Consider the following 20,576-nt stretch of genomic DNA (forward strand, 5'->3'; position numbering starts at 1 on the left):
AAAGCAAGAGATTTCCAGAAAAACATCTATTTCTGCTTTATTGACTATGCCAAAGCCTTTGTGTGGATCACAATAAACTGTGGAAAATTCTGAAAGAGATGGGAATACCAGACTACCTGACCTGCCTCTTGAGAAACCTGTATGCAGGTCAGGAGGCAACAGTTAGAACTGGACATGGAACAACAGACTGGTTCCAAATAGGAAAAGGAATACGTCAAGGCTGTATATTGTCATCATGCTTATTTAACTTATATGCAGAGTACATCATGAGAAACACTGGGCTGGAGGAAGCACAAGCTGGAATCAAGATTGCTGGGAGAAATATCAATAACCTCAGATATGCAGATCACACCACCCTTATGGCAGAAAGTGAAGAACTAAAGAGCCTTTTGATGAAAGTGAAAGAGGAGAGTGAAAAAGTTGGCTTAAAGCTCAATATTCAGAAAACTAAGATTATGGCATCCGGTCCCATCACTTCATGGGAAATGGATGGGGAAACAGTGGACACAGTGGCTGACTTTATTTTTCTGGGCTCCAAAATCACTGCAGATGGTGACTGCAGCCATGAAATTAAAAGACACTTACTCCTTGAAAGGAAAGTTATGACCAACCTAGGTAGCATATTCAAAAGCAGAGACATTGTCAACAAAGGTCCGTCTAGTCGAGGCTATGGTTTTTCCAGTAGTCATGTATGGATGTGAGAGTTGGACTATAAAGAAAGCTGAATGCTGAAGAATTGATGCTTTTGAACTGTCGTGTTGGAGAAGACTCTTGAGAGTCCCTTGGACTGCAAGGAGATCCAACCAGTCCATCCTAAAGGAGATCAGTCCTGGGTGTTCATTGGAGGGACTGATGTTGAAGCTGAAACTCCAATAATTTGGCCACCTCATGCGAAGAGCCGACTCATTTGAAAAGACCCTGATGCTGGGAAAGATTGAGGGCGGGAGGACAAAGGGATGACAGAGGATGAGATGGTTGGATGGCATCACCGATGGACATGGGTTTTCGTGCCAGGGAGGCCTGGCATGCTGTGGTTCATGGGGTCGCAAAGAGTCGGACACAACTGAGCGACTGAACTGAACTGGTTCTTTCTCACACACTGTGGACTTTTGGATTCAAAGCTGGGGAAAGCTAAGTCACTTTAGTCGTGTCCAACCCTTCTCGAGCCTACGGACTGTAGACCATCTGGCTCTTCCGTCCATAGGCATTCTCCAGGCAAGAATACTGGAGTGGGTTGCCATGCCTTCCTCCAGGGGATCTTCCCAACCCAGGATCTAACCCACATCTCTTATGTCTCCTGCATTGGCAGGCGGGTTCTTTACCACTAGTGCCACCTGGGAAGCCCAGTGTGACTTAACATCTGTCTGTGACAGCAGCTCAGCACAAATGGAGTTGCTGAAGTTCCTTTTGGTCATCTCTGTGCAAAGAAAAGGAAGTTGAAGATTGCTTCTGGGCGTGTGTGGGCATAGGAGAGCAGAGGAAAAGAAAACAGACAGTGTTCTCACAGTTATGTCTTTGCTGGAAATTGGGGAGCTCTCCTGAGAATCTACGGAGAAGGCAATGGCACCCCGCTCCAGTACTCTTGCCTGGAAAATCCCATGGACGGAGGAGCCTGGTAGGCTGCAGTCCATGTGGTTGCAAAGAGTCGGACACGACTGAGCGACTTCCCTTTCACTTTTCGCTTTCATGCATTGGAGAAGGAAATGGCAACCTACTCCAGTGTTCTTGCCTGGAGAATCCCAGGGACGGGGGAACCTCGTGGGCTGCGGTCTATGGGGTCACAGTGTCGGACACGAATGAAGCGACTTAGTAGCAGCAGCAGCAGCCTGAGAATCGAAAGGATGGTAACTCAACTTTCTAAATGATTTCTAAATTTAAGTTTTGAAATAATTTCTTGCTGGATTGTGAGCTCTTCTCTGCTTTACCCTTTCATCCAAAACTGTGGCCGGAAAAATAATGGGAGGGCTGATGTCTGGGTTAAAGGTTCTATATCTTCTATTACCTCTGCTTGCAAGACTATTTTCTGAATATCTAGTGTGCAGTCTACTGTTTTTTTTCTTTTTTTAAATGTATTTCCCTACTTATTGAGTCTTGCACATGTGGGAAATAGATGGATCCATTGGAAACTGTCTTTCTTTAAAATCTTCTGCTCTTTCCTTAAGTCCTTTGTCATTTTTGCTGTATGTGAAATGAAGTCCTTATAAATGTCCTTAAAATGTCTATTTCATAATTTTAAAAGGCTTTTCCTTCACCTTGTACAGTTCTCTTAACAGCAGTCCTCAAATGGGCTGGTGTACAACATACTTTTTTAGTTTTATTTTTGATTGTTTAATGTTGGCTGAACTGCACAGCTTGTGGGATCTTTGTTCCTGGACGAGGGATCAAACTGGGTCCACAGCAGTGAAACCCTGAGTCTTAACCACTAGATTGCCAGGGAATTCCCTTCAGTTTCTCTTTTTATTTCTTATTGGAGTTCCCCAATGGTTCAGCTGGTAAAGAGTCCACCTGCAATGCAGGAGACGTAGGTTCCATTCCTGAGTGGGGAAGATCCTCTGGAGGAGGAAAGGGAAATCCACTCTAGTATTCTTGCTTGAAAAAGCCCTTGGACGGAGGAACCTGGCGGGCTATAGTTCAAAGGGTCTCAAAGAGTTGGACAGGAGTGAGTACGCCAAAAGATAGCCAATTAACAATGCTGTCAGTTTCAGGTGGACGGCAAACGGACTCACCCATACATATACATGCATCCATTCTCTCCCAAACTCTCCTCCTATCCAGGCTGCACATAACATTGAGCAGAGTTCCCTATGCTGCATACCTACAATATATATATATATATATTTTTTTTTTTTAACGAGGGTTTAGTAGGGCTCCGATAAATTGCCAACATCCGTTGGATCATCAAAAAAGCTAGAGAATTCCAGAAAAACATCTACTTCTGTTTTACTGACTATGCCAAAGCCTTCGACTGTGTGGATCACAACAAACTGGAAAATTCTTAAAGAGATGGGTCACACCACCTGACCTGCCTCCTGAGAAACCTCTATTCAGGTCGAGAAGCAACAATAAGAACTGGACATGGAAAAACAGACTGGTTCCAAATCTGGAAAGGAGTATGTCAAAGCTGTATATTGTCACCCTGCTTATTTAACTTATATGCAGAATACATCATGAAAAATGCTGGACTGAATGAAGCATAAGCTGGAATCAAGATTGCCAGGAGAAATATCAATAACCTCAGACATCCAGATGACACTACACTTAGGGCAGAAAGCGAAGAAGAACTAAAAAGCCTCTTGATGAAAGTGAAAGAGGAGAGTGAAAAGGTTGGCTTAAAGCTCAACACTCAGAAAACTAAGATCATGGCATCTGGTCCCATCACTTCATGGCAAATAGGTGGGGAAACAATGGAAACAGTGACAGACTTTATTTTTGGGGGCTCCAAAATCATTGCAGATGGTGACTGCAGCCATGAAATTAAAAGACACTTGCTCCCTGGAAGAAAAGTTATGACCAACCTAGACAGCATATTAAAAAGCAGAGAGGGCTATGGTTTTTCCAGTGGTCATGTATGGATGTGAGAGTTGGACTATAAAGAAAGCTAAGCGCGGAAGAATTGATGCTTTTTGAACTGTGCTGTTGGAGAAGATTCTTGAGAGTCCCTTGGATTGCAAGGAGATCCAACTAGTCAATCCAAAAGGAAATCAGTCCTGAATATTCATTGGAAGGACTGATGCTGAAACTGAAACTTCAATACTTTGGCCACCTGATGTGAAGAACTGACTCATTGGAAAAGACCCTGATGCTGGGAAAGATTGAAAGCCAGAGGAGAAGGGGATGACAGAGGATGAGATGGTTGGATGGCATCACCGAATCGATGGACATGAGTCTGAGTAAGCTCTGGGAATTGGTGATGGACAGGGAAGCCTGGCGTGCTGCAGTCCATGGGGTCGCAAAGAGTCGGAAACGACTGAGCTATAGAACTGAAAACTGAATCAGATTTCCATGTACACATACTATTCATAATATAATTTAAAAGAAAACACTCCCTAAATGGCAGGGCTGCTATGTAGACGGACATATTCCTAATCATCTGGGCGCGTCCACAAACTCTGGGACATCGCCCATGTCCCCGGTTCTGATTTGTATCCCCGTCCCTGCGCGCACAATACTGTACTTGTCCCTTTTGAACACGTAACAGATTAAAGAGCTGGGCAGGAGGCAGATGCAGAAACACCTTTGATCTCTCATCCTTGGGGGTTAAGGGAGGGCAGACACCTGGCGGCTGCTGAGCCGGAAACAAAACACAGGCGGGATTGGAATTACCTTCAAGGGAGCCGCAGCTCCGCGGAGGAGGCAGCCGGACGCGCCGCGTGGGCGCGAGGGGAGGAGGGCCAGTGTTGGGCTGAGGACGCTAGAGCCCCAGCGAGGTGAAATCCGGCTAGCCGGGGGCTGCTTACATTCCTTAGGCAGAGGATTGGGAAGATCAGGCAGCTGCATTGAGCACAAAATTGAAGTCATTCTTTTGCAAATAGTATTGCAAAACGTTCAGCTGTGCGCAATTGCTGAAAGGCAATTTTGATGGCAATTCAGGAAGCTTTCAAAGAAAGGATGTTTTTCCACTGTTTTTCCCCCTCCTTAGCGAAACTCTCTTTATTAGGGATTTCACCTTTGCAACAGGATGCTGGGAAGGGTCTTAGCCAAAACAGGATCTGGAGCATTTCCTGTGATCTTTGGTGAAATCGCATTGCCCCCTGGCGTTTGCGTGCTGTTCTACAGCGTCACACTGAAAGCCCAGAGAATGCCAATCAAGTCGTTCAAGGAGGCTGCTTCCAGTCTTAGACCTGGTTTGACAAGACAAGGAATGAAAATTTAAAATTCAGATTCTTAGGACTTCCCTCGTGGTCCAGTGGCTAAGACTGTGTGCTCCTATTGCAGGAGGCCGGGGTTTGGTCCCTGGTCAGGGAACTAGATCCCACATGTTGCAGTTAAGACCAGGGCAGCCAAATAAATAGCTAAATAAAAAAATAAAATTCAGATTCTTTTCTTCTGTACCCTCTGCAGCATCTTCTGAGATTTTCAAGTGGCTCTTGAAAGAAATTTATCAGATGATAATCCGCCACTTTTTTTTTTTTATATAAGTTTTCATGTGAGTGACTGTTTCACACCCATTTTTTTTTCAGAACGAACTCAAGTATCTCCTGTGTTGTAAAACCTTTCCTGGAATCTGCTCCCTGTTTTGTACAAACCTGAACTTTCCCACCTTTCTCTGCCTTCATGTTTCTTTCTCTGATAGAAACTTGAAATTGAGGATTACACCTGATTTCTGTTTGTATTCACCGTGACTAGCAAGGTGCCTGGCAGCCAGTATATGTCAACAAAAAGTGTGTTGTTTGCATGTAACAATGCTGCTCACAAAAGGATCAACTACATTTCCTAATCAACAGCAACTGATTATTACTATGCCCACAGAGTTGGAGGAAGGAGAGCGGTCCTTGTATGGGACACAGGGGGTCCTCAAGCACCCTGAAACTGCACAGGCACAGTGTCCAATTATGGAAGAGAATGGTTAGAATAACCTAAGATTAGACTATCTCTACCTCTAATAATCTATAAAAAATCATTCAAACTTCTGTTTCTTCCCTCGATGAACCTCTGCTCTAGAAAGATCATGAGCATATTCATTGTCACCAATTTAATAACAAGTTTCTTTGGGGCAGACATTTCTAGGAGTAAGTGTAAAGTTTCTGAATGATGTTCTTGAAGATGTGGAGGCAGGTTGACTGAGGCCATTGTCTGTCCCTGAACTGAGTGACAATGAACAGATCTGGGGTCTAGGGCAGGTTATGGGTATTGAGGGGCAGTCTATTTAAAGGAATAGGAACTGTGAATCAAGGGTGCCTCTACTTGAGTATGATGTATACATAGATGTCACCTTAGGGCAGAGAAAATGATCAGATCTGAAGATTCTATTAGGATGGGTGGGGAGGATGATACTTTTAGCAAGACTGCTTTTTAGGTTATAATATTGTCATATTAATACTAATCCATAAAAGCTCCTTGAAGTCATTTATTATGCTTTTATTTAGTTAAAAAAATTTCAAGGAAGGAGCCCCTCGTAACAGAGGCACAATTCATGGTTGTTAAAAGCTTGATTTTTTTTTTTTTTTAATTATTACATGCTAGTGACTTTATTGCTTTTGGCCTCCCTCCGAAGCTTGCAGGATCCCCTGACCAGGGATGGAGCCCAGCTCCCCCACCCAGTGGAAATGTGGAGTCCTTACCACTGGACTGCCAGGGAATTCCCAAGAGCTGGAATTTTGGAGTCAAACTGAATAGGTACAAATATTGACTGGGTCACTGACCAGCCCCTTGACCTGGGAAAAGTCTCTAAACTTTGCTATGTCTGTTTCCTCAATGATCAAAATGAGGCTGATGCTGGTAAACATCTCTAGTGTTTACTGCTGAGGAGGACCACGTGAGTTTCCCATTATGAGCAGCTAAGGGGAGATAAAAAAAAATCTTACTGTTGAAGAAATCCATTCTATAAGACATCATTCATGTCCTACTCTTTGCAGCCCTTGTGGACTCTGGCCCACCAGGCTCCTCTCTCCATGGTATTCTCCAGACAAGAATACCAGAGTGGGTAGTCATTCCTTTCTCCAGAGGATCTTCCTGACCCAGGGATCGGTCCCAGGTCTCCTGCATTGCAGGCAGATTCTTAACCATTTGAGCCACCAGGGAAGCCCCTGAGACATCATTAAAACCCCCAAATACAAAGTAATATGCTAGGTAACAGAATCGTAATAGAGCACAGCTAAGGGCTTCAAGGTAGTTGCTCTGCACCACCTACTCTGTTACCAGGCAAACAGGTACCATTAGTGGTCTTGCTCAGCCATTGGTCAGTGCTGCAGTGGGCCCCTCCCCCAAGTGACCAACTGTCAGTGAGTGGCCATTAGTGGCCCTGCTCAGTCGTTGGTCAGTGCTGCAGTTGGCCCTACCCACAAACAAGCAACTGTCAATAGATGACCGTTGGTGGCCCATGCAGCCAAAGTTTGGTGGAGCAGTAGCTGTCATGTGGAGAATCAGGTAAGAGGCAGATCCTGTCTTTCTCCCTGGGGGCCCACCAGTTCACTGGCCTTGGGCCAATGGGTGAGCTGGGGGCCCAGGGAACAGGCCCCAGGGGGCTGGGTCCTTCAGGGCTCCAGAGCCCTCACCAGGGTCACCCACTTGCTGAGCCCAGGCCTTGAGGCAGTGGTGAACCTCTCCCCCAGCCCTGCCTCTGTGACCTAACGGCAGTGGCCGCCTGTATAGGTCACAGTCTGAGGGACCTGCCCCCGCTGTGCAGGCAGCCTGAGGAGCCTGAGGGCTAGATGGGTCCTGGGCTTCTGACTCCCTCAGTGATATAGTGGCTGGGCAAGCTCCAGCCCTGAGGAAGCCACCAGCTGAGCTCTGCCTCCTCTCAGCCAGGACTGGGCCTCCGAAGGGCAAAGTTGTGTCTGGGGACTGTGTCCTTTCTTGTCAGAACAGAGAATAACATTTGTTTGGTGGAGGTTTACAGAAACATTGTTACCTGACCATGAAAATGAGTGTTAGTCGCTCAGTGGTGTTGACTCTTTGTGACCCCATGGACTGTAGCCTGCCAGGCTCCTCTGTCCATGGAATTCTCCAGGCAAGAATACTGGAGTGGAGTGCCATTCCCTTCTCCGGGGTATCTTCCTGACCTAGGAATTGAACCCTGGTGTCCTGCATTGCAGGCAGATTCTTTATCATCTGAGCCACCAGGGAAGCCCAGTTAGAGGGTATATAAGCCTCAAATTCTAACTAATACCTCCTTGAGTGATATTTTCCTGTGAATTCCCACAGGCACCTGAATAAAATTGTTTTTTTCCCCCCAGCTAATCTGTCTTTGGTCAGTTTAATTTGCAGGCCTCCAAGAAAAGAGCATAATAGGGTAGAAGGGAAATACTTCCTCCCCAACACATTCCTATAAGACTTTGGCCAAATATTGTACTGCTGCTGCTGCTGCTAAGTCACTTCAGTTGTGTCCGACTCTGTGCGACCCCATAGACAGCAGCCCACCAGGCTTCCCCATCCCTGGGATTCTCCAGGCAAGAACACTGGAGTGGGTTGCCATTTCCTTCTCTAATGCATGAAAGTGAAAAGTGAAAGTGAAGTCACTCAGTCTTCACTTTCCGTGTCCGACTCTGTGCGACCCCATGGACTGCCGCCTACCAGGCTCCTCCGTCCATGGGATTTTCCAGGCAAGAGTACTGGAGTGGGGTGCTAAATCTCTACAAGGTGCCTCAGAACTAGCTTGGCACCTTGCTTCAGAATATCCTCAGTTTACAGAGCTGTGGCAAACTTAAGTCCACCATAAATGAGCAATAGAACGCCCCATGTAATATTTGATGTGTTAGTATTTGTAGAGCATCTTTGAACAATGGCTGACAAATACAAGTTCTAGATAAGTGTTATTAATAGACAAAAATATTCTCTTCATCGTACAGTCCTAATCTTTAAGACAAAGTCATACAGACTAGTTCTAGGGTTCCAAGCTTGCTAGATACCTATTTTGTCTTGCACTGCATCTTTATAACCTTGCACATATGATGATGTAAACAGCGAATACTGTTAAGAAAGCTAAAACTTTTAATTGTTGGAGTAAGATAATCATTGTGAGTTCATTTTAGCTAACCCTTCTGTCTTCTCAAGTGTAACTGAGAATGTCATTTTTAAACGTGTGCAAGGCATATTCAGACTTATACAGAAGGGACCAGGGGGATTACTGGAGAGATAAATGGTGGTAATAACCACTAACAATGGTGCAAAATTATGCATCCTGGGGGAGCCTGGAAATGTATATTCTTTTTCAGGAGGAGATGAGACTTAGAAAATTGGGTCTCTAACGTGATTTCTAAAGGCAGATTGTCATCAGCGAGCAAAATGGGGCTTCTGGGGAATTCCAGTGCATTCCAAGCAAACCTAGCAACTGATAGCTTCCTGGACAGCTGTTTCTTCCATCTATTCCCCCAATTCTTTTTGTTAGTTGTCAGCTAAATCTTTATGTGAATGTAACAGCCACTCTGCAGAAACAAATTTGTCTTAGAGGTTTTCATTTTCATCTGGCAAATGATGTGCAAAAATTCTGTCATTCTCAAAGCCTACAGTGAAAACGAAAGGGTATAGTTTCTACAAATGCAATCAAGCATAACATTGTGTTAGGTTTAGGAGATATTTCTAAGTCATCTCTATTTCAATGTCTCCAAATGTATAGGACAATTCTGCTTTAATTAACCATGTGTGCGTGCTAAGTCGCTTCAATTGTGTCTGACTCTTTGTGACCTTATGGACTGTAGCCCGCCAGGCTCTTCTATCCATGGAATTCTCCAGGCAAGAATACTGGAGTGGGTTGCCATGCTCTCCTCCAGGGGATATTCCTGACCCAGGGATCAAACCCACATTGGCAGGTGGGTTCTTTACCACTAGCACCACCTGGGACACCCTATATTAACCATATCCTAAATTAATAATTGACAACTGTCAAGGAAGCATGTGTGTGTGCACGCATGCGTGTGTTCTCTCAGTTGTGTCTGACTCTTTTATGATCTCATGGACTGTAGCCCACCAAGTTCCTCTGTCCATGGAATTTTCCAGGCAAGAATAAAGCTTATTGGTCTATAAACCACCTAACATTAATTTTTCCATAACTAAGCACATTGAGATCAGGTCAGTCTATTAGTTTTATGTTGTTATTATTATTCTTAATCAAGACTATGTATGTATGTATGTATGGCTGAGTCCCTTCACTATCCACCTGAAACTATCACAACATTGTTAATTGGCTATACCCAATACAAAATAAAAAGTTAAACAAAAAAGAATATCTATGTATGGTGACAAAAGTTGACTAGACTTATTGAGGTGATAATTCTACAATATAAACAAACACTGAATTGCTATGCTATATATCTGAAACTAACATGTTAGCTGTCCATCATACTGCAAAAAAACAATGTCTGAGACAGCTAAGCTGCTTGAGTCTTGTTTGAAACCATTTCCTTGCCTCCCATCACAGAATTTTCAAAATCTTTCAGATGGTGAACGACATTCTGGGTTATTTGGCCCTCACTACTTCTTCCTTTATCTTAGACCACGAGCATCCTCATCCTCTCTGTCCCTACTACTAATCTGTCTTCCAGTGACACTGGCTTTTTCATTAATAGTTAACTTTTTCTTTTCATTCTTGGCCGTTGCCCTTTGCTGTTCCCTCACCTGGGAATTCAAGGAAGACTTCCTTGAGGAAAAGGCAGTGAATTTTCCCTGACCACACACTTCACAGTTGATCTAGAATCTTAACACCTTTATTTCTGTCTTTATAGCACCTTGTAACTGAGGTAAACCATTATATCCATAAACATTACCACCCCCTCCCCCAACCCAAATCTCAGATTATCTGCTCCTTGAAATTGGGGCAGAGCCTGAGTCTGTGATATTGCTGTGTCCTCAGGAGCAGCCCAGTGTGTGGCACATAGTAGGTGCTCAATAAATGCTTGATAAACATGGAAAGCAATTCTTAATCCTGAAGTCGATCAGTCGTGTCCGACTCTTTGCGGCCCCGTGGACTGAAGCCTACCAGGCTTCTCAGTCCATGGGATTTTTCCAGGCAAGAGTACTGGGGTGGGTTGCCATTTCCTTCTCCAAGCTACTCTTAAACCGGTAATTCATGCTTTCCTGCTTCATGGCTGTGCGTGCTTGTGTGCTAAGTTGCTACAGTCATGTCTGACACTCTGTGACCCCAGGGGTTGTAGCCCACGAGGCTCCTTTGTCCTTGGGATTCAACGCCATACCCCTATCCAGAGGTTCTACCCGACTTGGACTGAACCCGAGTCTCTTATCTCTCGTGCATTGGCAAGTGGGTTCTTTACCACTAATGGCCCCACTTGAAAAGCCCTTATTGGTATGTGTGGGGGGAATGTAATTATAAGGTCCTTGTAAGTAAAAGAGGAACGCAGGAGGGTCAGAGGCCGAGTGATGCAGAGTGAGGATTTGGCTGTCATTGATGCCTCTGAAGATGGAGAAAGGAGCCACCAGCCAAGGAATATGGGTGACTTCTAAGGGATGAAAAAGGAAAGAAATGGGTGCTTCCCCAGAGACCCCAGAGGGTACTCAGTGTCCCTGCCTGCCACCTTGATTTTAGCTCAGTGAACCCCCATTCATACTTCTAGCCTCTCAGAGGTAATACATTTGAGCTAAGCCACCAAGTTTCTCATAATTTATTACAGCAGCTACAGGAAACTGACACAGGCACCCTCTCTCAAATCTTCACATCGAGGGTACCTTTGGGTGCTTCAGCTGATGGGTGCCCAACTAGGAGGATTTTCTGATTATATTACCTCATTTTCATTTCATAAAATGGAAAGATGTTTTAAAAAATTAAGGATAATACTAATCATGTGAGCATAGAAAACATCATAATAGAAAGGTTGACTTGCTTTGCTATAGGACTTTGTTAATCATTGTTAAACACTTTACACATTAAACAAACAGGGTGATGATCTTCTCAGAGTTGATAAGAAATTGGCTCCCAAATTTAGAATTATCAAGAATGATGAAGAACATCTGCTTTTTAAAATGAGGAACTGAGAGAATTCCCTGGCCGCCCAATGGTTGGCGGGAGGAGGGTGCGGGGGGAGTCGGTTCAATCCCTGGTGGGGGAATTAAGATCCCACAAGCTGTGTGGTATGGCCAAAAAAAAAAAGAGAGAGAGGTCTAAATATATCTAGCTTTGAGAATATTAACTAATTATGTGAAGTCACTATAATGGAAAGGTGCTTTTAGAAATACTGAGAGTATTGAAGGTGCCGGTAGGAATTAAAAAATGACTTGTAGAACCATATATAATATTTTCATAAGAAAAACCTGGAAACTTAATGCCAAAACACATAAGCAGAGCAAATGTTATTACCATAAGCAAAAATATGTAAGGTGATGATAAAAATGGCCAGAGAAGACAAATGACCAACCTATCATATGAAAAGAGAAATTCTGAACAAATAGCAGCTCTCTCCTAAGGAGTACAATGATTCCAAACCTTAAAGATGGACTTAAAATTTAATCACATTATAGGACACAATTATTGTCCATCCAAAATATATGTAGTTCATAGTTATCAACTCTCCGTTTCTTGATTCATAGGGAATAATCTGTGTGACTTAAAATCTGACAGAGGCATGAACTACAAAGTAGAAATCCAGCACTGGAAAGGGAAGCAGAGGGAGGTAATGGTCGGAAATGGAACAGATGCAACTCTAGGGGCATCCTGGTGACCTAAGAGAAAGATGGAAGTAATTCTGAAAAGTCATAGCAAAAAAGAAAAATGTGAAATACCTCTTCATGTAAAGCTACTTCAATATCTTAGAACAAATTTTAGAATGTTGCTGTTGGTAATATTTGCCTTTCTCCTATTTAAGACATTTTATTCTAGGTATATATATAAAAAAAGACAAAACAAAAAGAAACAGAAATGTGTTCCACCTAAAGATGACAAACAGGTTGAGTTAAGGAATGGGTTAAGGGGTAGCCTGGGATGGTGTGCAAACATCTGGGAGAGTCTGCACTCCCACTGCACTCACTGCCCCCATCCTCCACCCCTTGTGGATTCTTCACATGTTTGCACAGACTTCATTGACATGTGAGCCTGTGAACTCTCTTATCCAGCTTCCTTTCTGGTCTCTAGATTCTCTGAGGCCCTTTACGATTGACTCCAGTGCAAGGAAGTAATTATGAGAAACAGATTACAGAAATGCTGCAGTTTTAAGTTGTGGGTTCAGTTCATTCACACCCAGCACATCTTTGCATGCATGCTAAGTCGCTTCAGTCGTGTCTGACTCTGTGCGACCCTATGGACTGTAGCCCGCCCGGCTCCTCTGTCCATGGGATTCTCCAGGCAAAATACTGGAGTGGGTCGCCAGGCCCTCCTCCAGGGGATCTTCCCGACTCAGGGATTGAACCTGCTTCTCTTCTGTCGCCTGCATTGGCAGGTGAGTTCTTTATCACTAGTTTCACCTGGGAAGCCCCAGCACACCTTTAGCAGTTCCCTATTTTGCCCCAGGTTTCACACATTCCCTACTATTTATGTGCACATACCTATCTCTTGAGAAAAATTTTAAGGTCCTACCCCCAGATTCTGTCTCTTAGCAGTGTTTTTGCAGACTATTGCATTGAATGAAGTGGCTGCTAAAGAATCTTTGAAGAGTCTTTATATTATTATTGCTCGATTATATTATTTGCAAAGCAGGATTAGTGGTTTCTGGCAGAATTTAAGTTCATTTATTCCCTGTTCAGGTTAAATGCTCCAAACTACTCCCAAACGTCAAACTATAATTGAGCTCCTCAAACAACAAAACCTTTCATCAGCTAGATCAACAAAGCGGAAAACCTAGCTACCAAATAAGCTCTATTTTCCATTCGACCTTTGATGGATTTCAGAAACGTTATTTTAGATTCCCCATCAGTCAGGGTCAGGTTGCCCCATTTTGGTGATGTTCTGAACTGTCTGAAAAATCATTGAAGTACTGTGTATATCCGACAACATGCATTGTGTCCTTTTTAGTGGCCCTATCATTTTCCACCTCTTCGAATCATCATCGAAAAGAAAAGGTAATCAACCATTTCAAGAGGAAGCTGATATATGTTGAGACTTGCTACCTACCTCAGCAAACCAAAACATGATTGATGGATATAATGCTACATTTTCCTGTATCTAGGGCTTGGACCCACACGAACATACTCAAATACAGAAGGTCAACATGGCACAGTTGTTGTTCAAATACTTCCCAAATGTAAGCCTTGGAAGACCAGTTATGAGACATATACAAGTAGATATTGAGGGGGAAAAAAAAGATTTTGTGATGAAAGCAATTTGTAAACTTCTGGATCGATTAGAATTGAAGAGGTTGCTTTACTATAGGGTTTCTTGGAATTTTCAATATGGTAATAAGCACTGTGACTTCCTAAAAGGCTTGCTATATATTCAAACATATCTCCATAAGTGAGCTATAGACTTTTTAGCTAATATATATATATATATATTTTTTTTTTTTCCTAACACCTCATGAAATCCTGGAATACAGTTTGAGAAATGCCAACAAGCGTCCCTTGATGCCCCTCCCTTTGGTGGAATTCCTAAGCATCTAGGATTATTGGTGGTATCCTGGGGGAGGCATCGGGACTTGGGTGGGCAGTACTAAGGCAGGAGAGATTTACTTGGCCTTGGAGAAACTTCTGGGAATTCCAAGAAGCTCTTGATTCTAAAGCACCATGGTTTTTGAATGGCTTAGAATGGACTGCTAGTCCCAGGATCTTTTTGTTTTTTTCTTTTATATTAATTTTTATTGGCATATAGTTGCTTTAGTCTTGATTCTGAAGCACCATGGTTTTTGAATGGCTTAGAATGGACTGCTAGTCCCAGGATCTTTTTGGTTTTTTTTTTATATTAATTTTTATTGGCATATAGTTGCTTTAGTCCCAGGATCCTTGAGTGTGGGTTCTGGGATGAAGTAGCCCATGTGCCCAGAGGAAGGGAAGGCTGATAGAAGCACATTAGATAAAGGAATTTGTAGTTTTTAAAAAAATTTTATTTTTAAAATTTGTTTATTTTTTGGCCAAGTGCCTTGCAGGATCTCAGTTTCCCCACCAGGGATTGAACCCATACCCCTTGCAGTGGGAAGCTTGGAGCCTTAACCACTGGCCCACCAGGGAAGTCCAGAGAAGAGAGTTTTAAGAAGGCAAGCGATTGATATTTTGGTTTTCCCATTTCTTCCTCAATTATTTCTTTTTAAGGAAATTTTCTTATCATGTCTGTTTTTTAGTTTTGATTTTTTTTTCCATTCAAGTTTCCTATTAGTTTTGCTCATTTGTGGTTTGGTTTCTTTAAACACCACCATCAGAATTAGACTCTGAACCTCATGTCACTATTCTCTGAGACCAAGGCTTAAGGTTCAGAGGTGCTCAGGGTGGCTCTGGTTTCTAATAATGTCAGGAAGAAGCAAATATAACAGGAAAACTGGGACAAAATTGGCTTGCCACACAGCAGGGCTTGGTATAGACCAAAGGCACATGTGAGGGTTTGGTTTAATATCCTCAAGAGCACCCACAGAAGACCACTCCTGATAAAGGAAGCACCCTATTGTATTTGGGCACACAACTTCTATAGTTAATGGGCTACTTTGAAAAAATGTGAGTCGGATGAACAAAATTTACTCTGAAAGGTTATAGTATTGTGAGTATGGCTTTAGCAAGTAAACTTTAAAAAAATCTTTAAGTTTATTGGTCTGTATTTACATATATGATTGTAACAATAAAATAACTGGCTTAAATAATTCCATAAGTCTACCATATAATACTATTTTTAAAAAGAGTTGAGGAATTAGTTTAATATTTCACATAAGACAAGATAAGGGAAAAAGGCCTAAAATGACACAACGGTGGCCCATATCTTTCTCTGTATTTGCGCAAGTTGATGTTTTCTTTACTTCATCTCAGTGCAGAAGGAGTTATCCTTAGGAGAACTCTGAGCAATTTAGTAATTATTTTAACATATCATCAAAACTATATCAAGGGAAACAAATTCCTGGCTGCTTTATAAGCTACCTTTGGTAATAGAATTTAGTTCAAGATCAAAGGTTAAGTGCCTCTTACCAGAGTCGAGAAGTAATCCTTTCCATTGTATACATATTTTCAGAGTATTTTTATTGTTAAAATGAAAGGCAATGGACTCCCTCCCCTCACCTACCTTCCCAACTGCAAATCATCAGTAGTTGTGTTTAGGCATCCAAAAGCACATTATGAGAGTCAATTATAAAGTTCTCCTGGTCTCCAGAGTTCAAAAGCAATTTTATCATTTTAATTAGCAATTTACTCTTTTACCAGGCATCAGAGTCTGCTACACCCGCCCTCACTCCCAGCTGACAGTGGAATAGGAGTATTCGCTCTCCAAGGTCTCTCAGAACCTGCCCCCATGTGTTTATCTTGGCGGTGGTTCAGGCCCTGGGAAGCCAACCTTGTTTCTACAAGCCAGGGCCAGACGATCCAGCAGAGATCTGCATACGACAGCTGTCTGCTAACTACTCAGCACTTAGAGCTTCCAAGTGCTCTTCTGTGATGAAGTCTCCTGGTACACTCATGGGGAAATGGACATTAACTCTGAATTACTCTCATCAACCACCTTTTATAAACTTTTCCATTAGGAAATCAAGCTCTGTCCCTGGAAATTCAACTCGCTTCTCCCTGTTCCAGAAGAAGCGAAAGAGGCGGGCTTGCCGGCAATGTGGAGATGGAATCTAGGTTACTGATCCTTGCTGTTGTTCAGTCGCTAAGTTGTGTACGCCTCTTCATGACCCCATGTTCTGCAGCACGCCAGGCTCCCCTGTCCTCCACTGTCTCTCAGAGTTTGCTCAAATTCATGTCCATTGAGTCAGTGATGCTATCTAAGCATCTCATCTGCTGGCCCCTTTTCCTTTTGCCTTCAATCTTTCCAACCTGGCTTTGCTCAGTTTGAAGAAAGTCAGTAGCCTGGCTATCAGGAAAGCAGCACCCAGGTCTCCATTAAAGCCTGATGCTTTTCTTCAGGCATTTGGGGTTTCTAACTATAAAAGCCTTTATTTCTTTGCATTGTTGAGCTCAAGGAGGCAAACATAATGCAAATTCTACTCTTAACCCTTGATTTTTTTCTTGTCCACCTATGGTGATCTGCATGTTGAAGAAATGCAAAATATTTAATTATATGACAGCCAGGCAGAAACTTGTCAGAAAAAACCTATTCTAATATGAAAATCATCAAAGCACATGTCCATCAGTCAGATCAGTGGGCTATCTCCTTACTGAGTAGGATTAGACAGAGAGAAAAGGGAAACTCAGAAACTCAGAATAATTGACTCAGTACAATTTGTGGTTTGTAATTATCCACAGTGCCATGAATCCTCTGTGACTTTATAGCTGAAGTCAGAGGGTCCTGATACATTTAAAACGAAAGTTTCTTCCTCTACTGAAAATATGCTTATTCGGAAAGGACAAAAGGGAGCATTCATTGGTCGAGAAAGATGCTGGGGTTACATTCTGTCTTTGCATTTTTGCTGATTGGTGTTTAGTGTTGGTACTGCCTGCATTTGCTGATGTAAGAGCTTATTATTTTATTCTATTTAATTTTTTTGTGCTTTGTAAAAATTACATTTATTTATTTTCATGTACGGATGTGAGAGCTGGACCATAAAGAAGAAGATTCTTGGGAGTCCCTTGGACAGCAAGGGGATCAAACCAGTCAATCCTAAAGGAAATCAAGCGTGACTATTCATTGGAAGGACTGATGCTGAACCTCCAATACTTTGGCCACCTGATGAGAAGAGCCGATTCATTGGAAAAGACCATGATGCTGGGAAAGATTGAGGGCAGGAGAAGGGGATGACAGAGGATGAGATGGTTGGATGGCGTCACCGACTCAATGGACATGAATCTGAGCAAATTCTGGGAGATACTGAAGGACAGGGGAGGCTGGCATGCTGCAGTTCAATGAGGTCGCAGAGAGTTGGACACAACTTAGCGACTGAACAACAATAATTCATTTTCATGACTTTTTAGATGTACAAATGGTCTCATTTCATGGGGGGAGGGAAACACTACATGAAGCAAGGAGAAATAACCACTGTCCTCAGGAGTCTCCAGGATGAAGGCATTCTGGAGTTATTCTTCATTCTGCCACAGCAGCATGTGACGTTCTGGTTGATGGTGAGAAGTTTGGGCAGGGCCTGCGTTGGGGACTCTGAATGAAACAAGCCCTCCCTCCAAATGAATGGGTGAGGACTCTGTTTCTAAAAAAAAATTAAAATCATAATAGGGATTAGGAGAATAAACACTGCAGAGTCAAAGAAAATAGCAGGGGAAGGAAGAAGGAGTATTCTAAACACATTTATGTGATGAATTTTGCGCAAGAGAGTTGAGCTGGGGATCCCGAGGGGCTGGGAGTTGTGGAGAATCTGGGGTGGGGTTGGCTGGCGGAGCCGGAGGGGAGAAGAGGCTGATGCAGAGAAGGTGTAGGGGTGAGGCTGGGAGCAGAAAAGATTCCTTCTGAATCTGTGTCGGTCTATTTCCAGCCTAGAGGAGAAACAGATCTTTCTCAGTAGGATAAATGGAGATAATTCAGCCAGGATCTGACAGGTGGATGGAGAGAGAGATAATGCAAGATAATGAAATCAAGAATCACAGAGAAGTACTGGGGTGAGAGAGAGTTACTCCAAGTGATGGTTTCAGATATTCAACCTGTGCCAAGATGTCGGATCAACGTTGAGATGTATGTATTTATATTATCCTTTACCTATGAGTTTCCTGGGGGCTTCCCTGGTGGCTCAGTGGTAAAGAATCTGCCTGCAATGCAGGAGACTCAGGAGACCTGGGTTGAATCCCTGGGTCAGGAAGATCCCCTGGAGGAGGAAATGGCAACTCATTCCAGTATTCTCGCCTGGGAGATTCCATGGACAGAGGAGCCTGCAGGGTTAGAGTCCACAGGTCACAAAGAGTTGAACAGGACTGAGCACAGGCACACACTCCCCCCAGTGATTAGGACTCAATGCTTTCATTGTAGGCAATGGCACCCCACTCCAGTACTCTTGCCTGGAAAATCCCATGGACCGAGGAGCCTGGTAGGCTGCAGTCCATGAGGTTGCTAAGAGTCTGACACGACTGAGCGACTTCACTTTCACTTTCATGCATTGGAGAAGGAAATGGCAACCCACTCCAGTGTTCTTGCCTGGAGAATCCCAGGGACGGGGGGACCTGGTGGGCTGCCCTCTATGGGGTCGCACAGAGTCAGACACGACTGAAGCGACTTAGCAGTAGCAGTAGCAGCAGCTTTCATTGTAAACAGCATGGGTTCAATCCCTGGTTGGGTAACTAAGATCCCACAAGCCGCGCCTCACACCCGTCCCCCCGCCCCTCCTCATCCCCCAGAAAGAAAGTTCCCTCGATGTGGATAAATTCTCTGTTTTCTTGACATTTTTTAGCCCGAAACTTCCTGGAAGGCCTCTCAGCTGCCGGTTAAGTCTGTCCCCTGCACGCACGTCAGCAGCCGCCAGGGGGAGACGTCACCCAGCAGCGCTCAATGGAGAATCTCCGTGGCGACGAATATGCCCTGAATTAGACAAATTCCTCCTGAAGTCGCCTTCCCATGCTGAGACGCTAATCCTGACGGTTTCCAGAGCAGCAGGCATGGCTATACGGGGGCAATTACACTACTGGGAACATTAAGATTGCTTTGTAAAGCCATAAAGCACCCAGGAACAGATTCTTTAAAAAAAGGTAAAAACAAGACTGCAGTGGCAGCGGTTAGGATCTTGGAAGCTGAGTCACCTCGCAGCATCTCCTCACATCCTGTTGATGAGGGGAAGTTGTGCCCAGCCTACCCGAGGGGCTGTGTGCTGGGCACCAGGGACCCCAAGGGCTGGCACAGTTGGCTTTGCGCTGAGACCATGGGTGGGAGGAGGCGATTATTTCTTCAAATCTTCTCAAAACAACTTTGAACTAAAACCTCTGTGAGAACATGGGACTCTTGCCGTCTTTTGTTTAGTTGCTAAGTCATGTCTAACTTTATTGCCACTCCATGGACTGTAGCCCTCCAGGCTCCTCTGTCCATGGGATTTCCCGGGCAAGAATACTGGAATGGGTTGCCATTTTCTTCTTCAGGGAATCTTCTCCACCCAGGGATCAAACTAGTGTCTCCTACATTAACAGGTGGGTCCTCTACCCCTGAGCTGCTAGGGAAGCCCTCTTCCCTTTAGCTGTCCCACCAACTGGCCCATTGGGTCATACTTATTTTTCCCAGAGGAAGTATTTTTAACTTGAGTTTTCTGTGTTTGTTCCTGAGCTGATGTCATGGAAACTGGCTTGATGCAGGCAATTAGAGGAAGAAAGAGCACCTCCTGGATGTATTAGTATTTACTGTCTTTTGGATGTTTTGATAGGAGGCTTGTGTCAAGAGAAAAGACATGAATATGTATTGATAGAAAAGCAAACAGAGAAGAACTCAGCATTTATACCACTCTATTTTGGGGTTCTAGAATTCGGCACTACAGGGGAAAATGTGTGGATCTTTAAGGAATTATTTCTGTAGTTTGGTTCACAAAATGCAGAGTGAGGGTAAGTTTAATAGATAGAAATAAGAAATTTAGTTTTTGTTTTAGAAATTCAGTGTTTTTTTTATTACAAATAAACACATAATTTGGTAGGGTTATTTTAATTTTTTGAGCCAAACAGATTTTGTTGGTCTGACGATTTCAGCAAACCATCTGCAAGGCTATCTGAAAGGAACCCAAAATAAAAGGAGTTATTTTGGCTTGTTTTTTGGAAAAAATATTTTAAACTTCTCAGACTACTTCTCAGGAAACTTCAGCGGGGGGAGTGGAAATGCAGCTTTGTTGTGCTTTATTCACCTCCTAGTCAGTCAGTGTTGTACTTGTATAAATATTGCAGCTGGAATGAAAGATCTGTGTTTGCCTCTCAGATGGATCACTCTTCAGTGATCACAGTGA

The 20,576-nt window shown here is 43.4% G+C and overlaps 1 protein-coding gene and 1 long non-coding RNA gene across 23 annotated transcripts in view; one reads left to right on the forward strand and one right to left on the reverse strand.

The window, feature by feature from the left end:
• The window catches only part of DLGAP1 (DLG associated protein 1), a 782,615-nt gene that overhangs the window by 97,786 nt on the left and 664,253 nt on the right, over window positions 1–20,576 (reverse strand). The gene's annotated exons all lie outside the window — the stretch shown is intronic.
• Window positions 1,336–19,587, forward strand: LOC112444210 (uncharacterized). 3 transcript variants are annotated; one of them, XR_003032466.2, is made up of 4 exons: window positions 1,337–7,086; window positions 13,613–17,849; window positions 18,147–18,343; window positions 19,053–19,587. It is a non-coding gene; the product is annotated as an uncharacterized lncRNA (long non-coding RNA). The 3 variants fall into 3 exon arrangements; XR_009492725.1 differs by having other exon boundaries at window positions 13,613–17,781; XR_003032465.2 differs by having other exon boundaries at window positions 1,336–7,086; window positions 13,613–18,343.

This window comes from Bos taurus, chromosome 24, assembly GCF_002263795.3.
Source record: "Bos taurus isolate L1 Dominette 01449 registration number 42190680 breed Hereford chromosome 24, ARS-UCD2.0, whole genome shotgun sequence".
NCBI lineage: Eukaryota > Metazoa > Chordata > Mammalia > Artiodactyla > Bovidae > Bos > Bos taurus.